General features: G+C 36.7%; 2 protein-coding genes and 1 long non-coding RNA gene across 6 annotated transcripts in view; 2 read left to right on the forward strand and 1 right to left on the reverse strand.

The window, feature by feature from the left end:
• Positions 1 to 12788, forward strand: part of LOC147837713 (uncharacterized) — a 977861-nt gene that overhangs the window by 724783 nt on the left and 240290 nt on the right. The gene's annotated exons all lie outside the window — the stretch shown is intronic.
• The window catches only part of rassf7a (Ras association domain family member 7a), a 49796-nt gene continuing 41678 nt past the window's right edge, over positions 4671 to 12788 (forward strand). For all 4 annotated transcript variants that reach the window (XM_087312379.1, XM_087312380.1, XM_087312384.1 and 1 more), the window contains exon 1: positions 4671 to 4751. The gene's annotated coding sequence lies outside the window, so the exon portion shown is untranslated. The remainder of the gene's footprint in view (positions 4752 to 12788) is intronic.
• LOC141380975 (uncharacterized) lies at positions 7429 to 11196 on the reverse strand. Its single transcript, XR_015526556.1, has 2 exons — positions 9452 to 11196; positions 7429 to 8175 (listed from the first exon to the last, which is right to left on the reverse strand). It is a non-coding gene; the product is annotated as an uncharacterized LOC141380975 (long non-coding RNA).

A 12788-nucleotide genomic window follows, 5' to 3' on the forward strand; every position in this document is an offset into this window, starting at 1 on the left:
TATAATAATAAGATAAAATTATAAGCAGTGCTTTTTTTCTCTTGCATGATGCTTGTGTTACAAATGGACTAATTTGTTACAGTTATCAGTTGAACATGAAATGATTATACAAATAGATGAAAAAATAAATAAAGAAGCACCCTCCACAGCCGAGTAAGGTGTTCTTCCCAACACCTCAAGTGGATCACCACATTGTCCAGGTAAGCAGATGCATATGTCTGGTGGGGTCTTAATAGAATGTCCACCATCCTCTGGAACTAGCTGGAGCCCTAGGCAGCTCGAAGGCAGGGGCCCAGTAAAGCCAATGGCCCCCAGAAGAGGTAAACATAGTTTTTTCTTTTGCTTGTTGTGTGAGGGGTACCTGCCAATATCCTTTTGTGAGGTTGAGTGTTGAGATGAATCTGGCACTACTGAGTCAGTTCAGAAGTTCATCCACCCGAGGCATTGGGTACCCATCAAAGCTGGATGTCTCATTAAGCTTCCTAAAGTCGTTACAGAAGCAGAGGGTGTCATCCGGCTTTGGTACCGTCACAACTGGGCTGGACCATGGACTACGAGATGGGTTGATGATCCCCAATTTCAGCATCTTTTCAATTTCCTCCTGTATAGCCAGCCGGCGAGTTTCTGGTACCTGATAGGGCCTCTGCCGAACGATGACTCCAGGAAGTTTCTCAGTAAACTCATTCTTAAATTGACTGACCAGGGTTTGTAGATTTTGTTTCTGGGAGAGGGACAGCTGTTCTCCCACGTGAACGATGGGTCCCCCTTCGTCTGTGAAAGCAGCCAGGTTGTGGGACCCACCATTTTAGGATGATAATATGGTACATGGTAATATGTTCCTCTCTTCTCCATCCTGGCTGGCTGATGTACATTTGTCGGTCCGACCCATTCAACGACCAGGTAAGGACTCACTGGGTTAATCAGATGGTCAAAAAGTCTTTTCTTGGTGCGCTGGGCTTCAGGGAGGTGTTGGCGGACTAGGGGTATCACCCTGTCGATATTCTGCCTCATGATCCGTACGTGCTCTAGTACTGATCTGTGAGGCTGCCGCGACCAGTTCCCAGGCTTGACGGGCTACATCCGGAAGATCACAGGGCTGGAGGCCAAAAAGTGGGTGAGGCTGGTGGAAGCTTGGGGAACCTCACCAATGCCAAACAACACATACAAGATCATGAGGTCCCAGTCTCGCCCATTGTCTGCCACTACTCTTCAGATAATTTTCTTCAAAGTTTGATTAAAATCTTTTTACTAACCTATCTGTTTGAGAATGGTACACTTAAGTCCAGAGCTGTTTCACTTTGAAAAGATGGCAGAGGTCTGCCATCAGCCGGGACATGAATAGAGTTCCTTGGTCAGTCAGGGATCTCCGAAGGGGATGCCCAGCCAACCACACAGAAGAAATATTTTCTTAGCTATCGTTTTAAATGTTGCTTTTTGATGTATCGTTTTAGATGTTGCCCCGCCGTGGGGTAGCATGTAGCATAATCTATGATGACCAGGATGTGTTTGTGTACCCGAGTCGACTTTGTCAGTGGCCCTACCAGGTCCATTCTAATTCGATGTCACTTTTCACTCTGATGCACAAAGGCAAACTGTATGATGCACAATGCATCCAGCCAGCCAGGCAAGTGTATGGGAGTCGCTGGTTCGAAGGGTGTGGGCTCGTGCACCGGGCTTGGGACCGCCGGTCTGCTGTCCCGTCAAGAGGTACCCACTGTCAGTCATCAGAAGTGGTTCACATCGATCCCGTCACCTTAATTCTGATTAGCCCCACACCTGCACATCATTTACTCAGATCAATATAATCCGTAATCAAGTTCCATTCAGTGTCTTGCCTCGTTCCTAAATGAAAAATTACACTCTCATCATGGTCTGTGTTATAATTCTAATTAAGACTACTCATCTCTCATGTTTACTTGTACTCTCCAGTGTCTCCATCTCTCCTTCCTAACATGGTGTATCCTGGTTCTGGATGTCGTTGATTCCCCTGTGTCTGGTTTCCTGCTTTCCTGTCCATCAGGCATGTGCGCACATAGGGCTCAACCTGTGCAGTGCACATGCCCTTCGTAGTCTTGGCTGGAATTCAGTTTATCAACTGAGTCTGACAGGCAGACAGGTCTATGCAAAGGAAAACCCTTTCTTATGTTTTGAGAAAATGACTCAGCAGTGTGTGGGAGAAAAGGTGTGTAATGAATAGTCCATGTAATCAGGTCTACAGCTGTGTGGAAGTATTCAGGGGGGATCCAGAACTGGTGTGTGAATGAGGTGCCTGATAAGAAATATAGTGCAGTTCTGTGGCAGAATTGACAGTATCTGCAAGAGCTAGATCGCCGGTGAACGTGACAGCTGTCAAACCAATAATTACATTTTAAAAACAATTTGTAAATTCACATGCATGTATATATATATATATATTAGATTTTTTTATTTCAGGCTACCTTTTCATTTTTTTCAGTTACTTAATTATTGAAACTCTATAAAAGCTCTGTTATTTCTGACCAATTTCAGAAACCTTAAACAACAATATATATATATATATATATATATATATATATATATATATATATATATATATATATATATATAATGTTTTTTTTTTTTTTTTTTTTTTAATGTTCTGCTAGAAAGTGCTATAGAACAATAATTTGAATTTTACAAAGCACAGTTGATGTCATGTGTAAACAACCTATTACTAGTGTTTTTTTCTTAATACTGGAAAAAGACGGACACTTTGAGCACATTGCATTGTAAGATATACCTGTCAAGGCAGTGTTTTATAAAATTGCATGTTTTGGTTGGTTTGAAATTAATCTTTGTTTGCGCTGTGCTTCATTTACCCTTTGATTAGAATTTTTTGCTCCTTTTTTCGGAAGGACTGACCCATTATTTGGTGGACATGGGAATCAAATAACGTCAGTCTCTGGCTGTTTCTCAATATGCATTCTTTAGCTGTCTTGCATGTTCTTGTGAAACGTCATCATCAGCTGCCAAAGTTCAGTTCCAATACTCAAAAACGCAAGAACAAGATCCTGCAAGATCCCGGATGTGTTCTTGATATCGAGGACACACCAATGCAGACTTGAGCAGCGAACTCCCTCTAGAAGTCGCAGAAGTTGTTGCGACTGAAGATGAAGTGCAGCATTTAATTTAGATTCATCATAGATTTATATTTATTAAGTTCAGATATATAACTGATTTACCTCAGGAGTTTACTTAAATTAAACTGTGAAAGTAAAAATTACCATGAACATTTTAATAAAGGAAAAAACATTAAGGGTGTTTATTTGCTGAAATTTATAATGTTTTATGCATAGTATATATTTTGAAAAGGGAAAAAACAATAAATCGTTGTATGAATGTTGTAATGTTTACATAATTTTCCTGTTAAAACACGTAAAGGTCACATGACCATCAGGAAGAACACAGCAGGACGCGTTCTCTGACAATTTTCAAAGGACACCTGACAAGACGGGTCTCCACAAGAATGCAAGTCTGTTCTCTGCGTTCTTGGAATTGAGAAAGAGCCCCTATCTCCTGTAAAAGCTTTTCACGGTGACTCATCTGTCCAGCTGCTAGAAGGATAGAGAACAAAAAGAGCTTATGTACCAGCTGGAGATAGCGCATACTTCTTCATGGGCACTCAATTCCCATCACACACACACATACGAGCTTAACTATGTTTCTAGAATTATGCCTCCACTTAAAGTTTCCTATGGGAGAAATATGATAGGAATTATCAGTTAAGCACAAAGAAAACCATCCTCTGAATTACAGATTTTAATTACTGCATTGCATTTTTGATTATATAATGTGTTCTCATTATCAGAACAAACAATTTCGGCAAACTGTTCAAGCTTAGGGTGAAGTTATGTTAACATATACAGTCAAGCCTGAAAATATTTATACCCAAGAATCTATAATAAAGGATTTTGAACCGCCTAGGAAGCAAAAATATATATTTTTGAATATACTTTTAACAAGTGTCAGTGTGGTCTGTAGATATTGACAGATTTTTATTATTTTCTTTTTTTACTTTAAAGGTAGCTGAAAACCTGTAACCACTGACTTCCATAGTTGGAAAAACAAGTACTATGGAAGTCAATGATCCTAAAAATATCTTCTTTTGTGATCAGCAGATGAAAAACAGAACTCAGACAGGTTTGTAACAAGTGAAGGTTGAGTAAATTGTGATGAATTTTCAGTTTTGGGCGAACTGTTAATTAGCATGATAAACTTCATGCAATTGTATCATAAACTTATATGAAAGACTACTGAACAAGAAAACCTTTACGTAAATTCGGTCTTTTGTTTTTCTCCCCTTTCTTTGATTTAAAAGCACAGAAAGAGCACTGGATTGGCTTGGCTCACGGGATGGCCCCTAAACAAGCATAAAGTTGGTACCTCACCACGGTGGGATCGTTTGCTTTTTCATTTCTTTTGTGACTCTTTCAAGCGTCCATTCCTCACCCTAATGTCCTGACAACTCCTGCCCACACCAACCCCACTCGTCTTTTTTTGTGTGCTGCTCAAACACTGGTCATGTGACTTTTGTCCTAACACAATCACAGTGCCTTGCCATTGGGTGATTGCTTTGAAAGAGCATCGGTCTCCCTGGTAACGGAATGGCTGCACCACTTCAGACTGTCTCTGAGCCCCTCCTAACGTTTCACACAGACTCTCATGTACTGAATCAGATAGCTTCGACTGTTGCTCTCTGAAGTGTTTTGCAATTTCTGAAGACAGCTTTAAAGGTAAGCGACCTGTTTTTATAGACATGTATCTACGTAGGGCTTTCCTTTTTTTGTCTTGAAGCTTAATTTGAACTTGTGTAATGTAAAATGTTTGATATGAAGTTAGAAGTTAAAAAGGGCACACTAGATTTTTTTAACAGATATTTTATTATCAAAAAATACTTTTTTTGGAAATTATTTTGTAATATTTTAGATCTTTACTGCTCTTGTTCAGTTTTTTTGAGCATGAAAATTTTATTTAGTGAAATATTCTTCAGGGACAAGAGGTTTTCAATTCAAGAAATGTGCAGGAAGCGCATGCCAAAAATGCTACTTACTTGTCTTTATTTCTTTCACATTTTCACACTGTCACCTCCAGAATGTTTGCAATATTTGTCCTGCAAATATGTGGAAACATTTTGAATCCAGCGTTTGCATACACAGTAAAAAAAAATATCTGTGAATTAGCAGTTTTATGTATTGTGTTATTCGCGATATATTTTCCTGTTTATGCATTTGAATTGCATTAGGAGACTTTTAACATTTAAAAAAATCAATAAAAAGACTTTTATTAACATTTTTTTATATATTAAAGTGTTATATTATCTATCTATCTATCTATCTATCTATCTATCTATCTATCTATCTATCTCTCTATCTCTCTATCTATCTATATATATATATATATATATATATATATATATATATATATATATATATATGTGTGTGTGTGTGTGTGTGCGTGTGTGTGTGTGTGTGTGTGTGTGTGTGTGTGTGTGCGTGCGCGTGTGTGTGTGTTATTATTATTTATTAATTTATATTTTGCAATTTATAGTAACCTAGCTACTTATATATTTTTGATAAGTCTGGGATTGCCACAGTGGAATGAACTGCCAATTTATCCAGCATATGTTTTACAAAGCAGATGCCCTTTTTGTAAATATTCAAGGGTCATTTTATTATGATTCGTTTTATACCACCTATATTTTGTTGAGCAAACACGTCTTCATAGCTTACACATTTTGCCGATGGTGAATAAATATGATAATTCTGCTAATATTTGATTCAAATGGTCTCCTTTAATAGATTTCCTCATATATTGAGATTTCTAGGAAAACTATGTACATTTTACTGTTGGTTGAATTGAACTTGTTAAAGTAAATATGATTATATATTTACTTTCCCGCTCTTTGTTGTAGTTTACAAAAAAAAAAGATACTAAGTAAAACAATTGCCAGTAAAGTTTTAATTGTTTTAGCTGTTCTTGTGCTATTTGTTAAACTTTTGGTAAAGCAACAGTTGGTTGGGACAAAATAAAAATATTTATTATTATTATTATTATGATACATCAGATCTATATATATATATATATATATATATATATATATATATATATATATATATATATATATATATATATATATATATATATATATATATATGATTACATCAGGTCCGTTGTCCTAAGATGCATCAATTACATCACCTTTTTTCTTGTGCTTGAATGTTAAAACGGGTCTCCTACGAATTGTAAGTCACAGAAATGGCCCCTCGCCAATTTGAGTTTGAGACCCCTGCTCTAAATGATTCCCTGTCTGGAATCTACTCAGGACTGTCATTTACAGAAACCTGCTTTTATTATTGTCTCACTAACACCTACAGTGCTCCAAAAGCCCATAACAAAGCTTCTTTCATTTTGAAGAAGTTCTGGCTGAAATTCAGTAACATTTATTCCATACGGTATGTTTTGAAACTGTTATGACATTTAGTTAACATGGATCTACAGATGATTGAACAAATTACAGAAATCTTTTATGAGTCTGCTGCACTGACTGAAGCTCTTGAATGGTGATGAAGGATGTAAGTGAAATGTTTTCAAAGCGTCATTGTTCTCTGTGTTTGGATATCTGTCAGTCGACAGAGCAAGGGGGCCTTTGAAAGATGAGTTCACATGCCTTTTGTTTCTTGTGCCCAATAACCCCAGCCAAATGACAGGTTATTTTGTTCATATGCTACGTCCTGAGCTTTTGTAAACCTTTTTGACAATCAAAAGAACAACCAATCTACCCAAATCTGCCCCACCCCACTCCTTATTTCCTCACACATGAAGACATGACCTTAAAGTACTCAAAGCTATTTTATTTTATTATTTTTTATTGTCTTACTATACCAAATAGTTCAAAGTACACAGTTTGTTTTATTTGCCTAAGCAAGCATAACTATTGTCATTATAGATTTGCTGGTTTTAGCCTGGCTAAGTTGGTGTTTATATCAGGTGGGCAGATGGCCTCCAAATCTGAAACTATCTGCCGATAGTTTAATTCTACACTATTTTGTGTGTTTATAAACTAAAAAGTGCAAATAAAATAAAATAACAAAGTAAAACAATAATACATATCACTCTTAAAACTACAGATATCTTAAGATTAGTTAAAAATTACGTCTTGTAATCTGACTTGTTTATTATTTTCCAGGAATAATAATAACATTTTCTCATGTATAACACTTTCTCACTGAGACAGACAAAATGAGAACAATCTTTAAAATTCTTGTATGTCTTTCCACAGTTTTGTCTTCTTTGTACAACCTTAACCTCTATTGAATCATGAAATTTCTTTCAATTTCATTTTAGATCTTGTTAAAAATGTAGTACTTTGTTTCCTCTGTGTGTGTGTGTGTGTGTGTGTGTGTGTGTGTGTGTGTGTGTGTGTGTGTGTGTGTGTGTGTGTGTGTGTGTATGTGTGTGTGTGTGTGTGTGTGTGTGTGTGTGTGTGTGTGTGTGTGTGTGTGTGTAGAGGAAACCTGAAACTGAAGCAATTTTAAACAGTCTTTAAACCTTTGGCTGAGCTTTACAGAGCTATGGGATTTTAACGGCAAAATGAGAAGTTGCACATCACACAAATCCCAGTGAACGACAAAGAACTCTGTCATCATGTGGTGACCATAATGACATAGTTGGGCTATTTTTAACCACGCAGCCTATAAACAACAATCAAGTAGTGCTACCTTGTTTTGTAACTGTTTTCACTTCATCCTACACTTGATGCCAAATCGAAGCATTGCATTTCGTGTAGAAGCTTTATGCATGTGTCTAAATAACTAAAATGTTTCAAACAATGAATTGCCAACATAGAAGGCATTTTAGTCTCTTGACAAGATTGTTTTACAGTTTGCAATACAGTTTGATATTAAAGCTAAATATAATAATATATAATATGCATACATGCAAAAAATCTTTATTTTAAGCTTCTTTTGTATTAGTTTGGTTTTATGTTTTTCTACCTTAATACCTTGACCTTAATAAACCTTAATAGTATGCAATCGTATATAATAAATGTGAGTATGAACATGTTAATCATAATCTATTCATATTGAAGTACAGAAAACTATATACAATCAGGTCCATAAATATTGGGACATCGACGCAATTTTAACATTTTTGGCTCTAATTACTAACACAATGGATTTGAAAAGAAATGACCAAGATGTGCCAAAAATGCTGTACATCCAAATCAGGTGAGCTGTGTAGGAATTACAACAGCTTGCATATGTGCATCCCACTTGTTAAGGGACCAAAAGTAATGGGACGACTGGCTTCTCAGCCGTTTCATGGCCAGGTGTGTGTTATTCCCTTATTATGCCAATTACAATGAGCAGATAAAATGTCTAGAGTTCATTTAAAGTGTGCTATTTGCATTTGGAATCGGTTGTTGTCAGCCCTCAAGATGAGATCTAAAGAGCTGTCACTATGAGTTAAGCAAGCCATTATCAGGCTGAAAAAACAAAACAAACCCATCAGAAAGATAACAAAAAGCACTTTACAATAAGGTTCATTAGTTAATGCATTTACTAACATGAACTAATCATGAAAAACACATGTACAGCATTTATTAATCATAATTGAACATTTACTATTGCATTATTAACAGACAAGTCCATGCGTGGTAACATTAGTTAATACACCATGAGTTAACATGAACTAACAATTAACTATTGTATTTTCATTTACTAACATGAACAAATACTGTAGTAAATGTATTGTTCATTGTTCATTGTTTGTTCATGTTAGTAAATGCATTAATTAACATTAACTAATGAACCTTATTGTAAAGTGTGACCCAAAAAGCATTTGACATGGCCAAAACAACTGTTTGTATCATTCTTAAAAAGAAAGAATGCATCAGTGAGCTTAGCAACACCAAATGACCTGGAAGATTATGAAAAGAACTGTGGTGGTGGACAACTGAAGAATTCTTACCCTGGTAAAGACAAAACCCTTCACACCTTTCCAGGATGTAGGTGTATGTGTGTCAAAGTCAACAGTCAAGAGAAGACTACACCAGAGTGAATACAGAGGGTTCACCACAAGATGTAAACCATTGGTGAGCCTTAAAAACAGGAAGGCTAGATTAGAGTTCTAAAGAAAACCTTCACAGTTCTGGAAAAACATCCTATGGACAGATGAGACCAAGATCAACTTGTACCAGAGTGATGGGAAGAGAATAGTAAAGAGAAGGAAAGGAACTGCTCATGATTATAAGGAAGCAAGGTGGTAGTAGTGCCATGATAATTGCAGGATGGCAGAGCATCACCAGAGATAAAACACAGTGTGATGTATATACATTTCAGACTTAATGCTGTAATTGACTGCAGAGGATTACAGAGCAACCAAGTATTAAACAATTAAAGTTTAATTTATGATTATTATTCTGTCCCATTACTTTTGGTCTCTTAACAAGTGGGAGGCACATATGCAAACTGTTGTAATTCCTACATTGTTTCCTTTGATTTTTTATGTAAATACCCTCAAATTAAAGCTGACAGTCTACAGTATAGAGCCAAAAGTATTGGAACTATGTTGGTTCCAATATTTATTGACCTGACTGTACCTCAAAACCGTATATTAGATTTTTTTTACCAACTTCTATATCTTTATTATTAAATTAATAGTAAATTATTCCAAACAAATAATGCCTAAATAGTTTTTCTTAAAATAAAATTAATGGGGTGACATGGTGGCGCAGTGGGTAGCCAGTGTAACGACTGGGTGGAGTGACAGAGGACATCAGGAGTTAAGTTCCAATATGCAAGTTTATTCAGCGTCAGGCAAGCAGTGGTCATCCAGGTGCAAACGGGTATGTGTAAGCAAATCCAGAATCGTAGTCATATTTACAGGCAATAGGTCGAAAGGCAGGCGGCTAAACAGGAGAACACGGATGAACAAGGCTAAGGTCTAAACACAGGAAAACAAGACAGGGAAAACGCCTCGTAATGCTACTGAAACAGCTAACAAGACTCGGCAAACTGGAAGGGTGCAAGAGTGGCTTATGAATGGTATGCTATCAGTCTGTGACAAGGTTCAGGTGGTGAATGTAATCAAGCAGATGAATGAGCATGGGTGTCTAGGAGAAGTGCATGTATGAAAATGTAGTCCAGGAAAAGGCAGAAGTGTAGTCCTGATGTTCGTGTGAGAACCAGCGATCTCTGGAGAGCGATCGCTGGTTGTGTAACACACGATCACCTCACAGCAAGAAGGTCACTAGTTCGAGCCTTGGCTGGGTTTGCATGTTCTCCCTGTATTCGCATGGGTTTCTTTTGAGTGCTCTGGTTTCCCTGACAAATCAAAAGATATGTGCTGTGGGTAAACTGGGGAAGCTAAATTGGCTGTAGTGTATGTGTGTGATTGGGTGTGTATGGGTGTTACCCAGTGGTACGTTGCAGCTGGAAAGGCATCCACTGCGTAAAACACATGCTGGATGGGTTGGTGGTTCATTCTGCTGTGGTGACCCTGAATTAATAAAGGGACTAAGCCAAAAACAAATGAATGAATAAAATTAATGGAGCATATGTTGAAAGAAGACCTTACACAAAGCCATTTAAACCATTTACAAATCCCATCACAGGCTCATTGTGAAAATTTACCCCCTTATACATTTCTGGAGAGCATGAATTATGTAGCCAGAGGTACGTATGGATGCATTTCATCTTTAAAATGAATGCTACGGGGCACTTTGACCCAGCCGACGGCTTCTGTTCCTTTTCGAGCTAGGTAACCAATTACCTTCATGTGGACGGCTTTTCCGCTGTTTCCAGTTTCCTTAGTGCTCACAGCATAACCAGGGTCACAGAGTGAAGTTGACTCAATGACAAGGTTTAATTCTGGCTAAGAACGATTCCAGAAAGCAGATAAAACAAAAGCAAAAAGTAAAAAATAAAATTAACATGTAAATAACAGGGTGAGAACATAGAATTATCTGCAAATGTTTTAAAAAATCAGGCGGCCTCAAGGGCTTTTGTTTCTGGATTGCTTTTGAAAACACTGTTCGGTCAGTCAGTCGAGCAGTCAGTCAGCCAGTCAGTTGATGGTGACTTCTAGTAGATTTACACGAGAAGAGCAGGCGTGAATGGCACTCGGCAGAGAAATTTAAGATCTCAAAGGTGTACACCTGGCTCTAGTGAATTTGTGAAAAGAAAAACTAAAAAAAAAAAACATACCTCCCGGGACATACCTTATGCTCTCCAGAAATGTATACAGGGATACGTATCCATAATGAGCCTGGGTTAAAAAATCCTGATCTGTTTGCACAATGTTGAATTCCTTTTCCAGTTAGGCTATGTGTGTTTTGTACTCTCAAGACATTAATTATTCCACTCTTGAAGAACAGCATAGTTAGTTATTTGTAACAAGAAAGACACATGTAATGAAAAGTTCATTGCCATACCAAAATTTGCATCCAAAAACATACTGATCTAAACCTGAAAAATGTTATTTCTTACATGAAATTAAAAAGGAATTTATGGTTTTAGGTCAACTAATTCATTGATCATAGCAAAACATTGACACTTATTGTTGTTGTGATAAAATATGCAGATAAGGCATTGATTTGTTTTGAGCATGCACACCTGTACATGTTTTTGTCCACAGATCTAAGAGTGGCTTTAGAATGTCTTCCGTTATTGAAATCTTCAAAGTGCACCTGCATTTTGAAAACATTTCCTATACGAATTATTCATCTTTTGTGGGTGTAAGTTCAACTGCTGGCTGTCTTTTTCTATATGATGGTCTATTTATTATTTTACAATGCACCAAACTGCTTTGTTTGCAAAGGGAAATGCAGTGACAAAGTACATAATGTCATAAAGCAGTCACATTCATATTCAGGCCAATACTTGCGGTTAAGTTGTGTTTCCTCTGAATGTAGGTCATGTGGTTATCAGGCATGCTTTATTATTAGTCACATAATATATATATTTATATATATATTAGGCAGAAACACAAAGTACAAATACCTGTAAAATAATAAACTCACATGAACTACTAAATGTATTCTAAATAAAAGGTGGGCTCCTGTAGGTACCGCCTTTTTGAGATCACATGAAAAAAATGAGAATAGCCTAATCTCACAGTAGTTCCCCTATTAATGAACGTTTTTAATTTGAAAAGTGATTTAGGATAAAAAAAAAGGGGCTTAGAAAAAGAAATTGGTAAAATATGCATATACATGTGCTTATATCAATAGGTGGTCTCAGACTATCAAAAGAGCAAAATAGAGCAGCAAAATACACACAAAACAAACTTGATGCACATTTAATTCACACATTTTGAAAGAATTGTAATTTGAAACTGCAAGAATGTTAACTAATCAGTTTGTTTTAAAAAGACAGCTTCAGAAAGCGTGGGGGGTCTGAGACACTGGGGGATGGGGCAAGATTACAGGTTTTAGGAGTGGCCCTCAGGAATGCCTCGAGACTGTCAGTGGAACATAAAACAGATTCTTTAGTCAAAGTGACTTACGATTGAGAACAATGAAGTAATTAAAGCAATAATAGAATAGGAATATACAGACAAAAGTATTTTGTAGTATACACCGTCAAGCCCAAATTTTTTCATACATACCCCTAGGGCAATGAATTTCATTTGTTAATCTTAAGACTTCTGTTGTGTTATAAAGCAATAATTTAGAGGGAAAATTACCAAAATGTAACATGATGATTGAAAATGATTGAAGGGGAAATAAATAATATATTTAAAATCTCCATACAGGAAAATAAAAAATC

The sequence above is a fragment of the Danio rerio genome, chromosome 25 (assembly GCF_052040795.2).
Source record: "Danio rerio strain M-AB ecotype USA chromosome 25, GRCz13ab, whole genome shotgun sequence".
Lineage (NCBI taxonomy): Eukaryota > Metazoa > Chordata > Actinopteri > Cypriniformes > Danionidae > Danio > Danio rerio.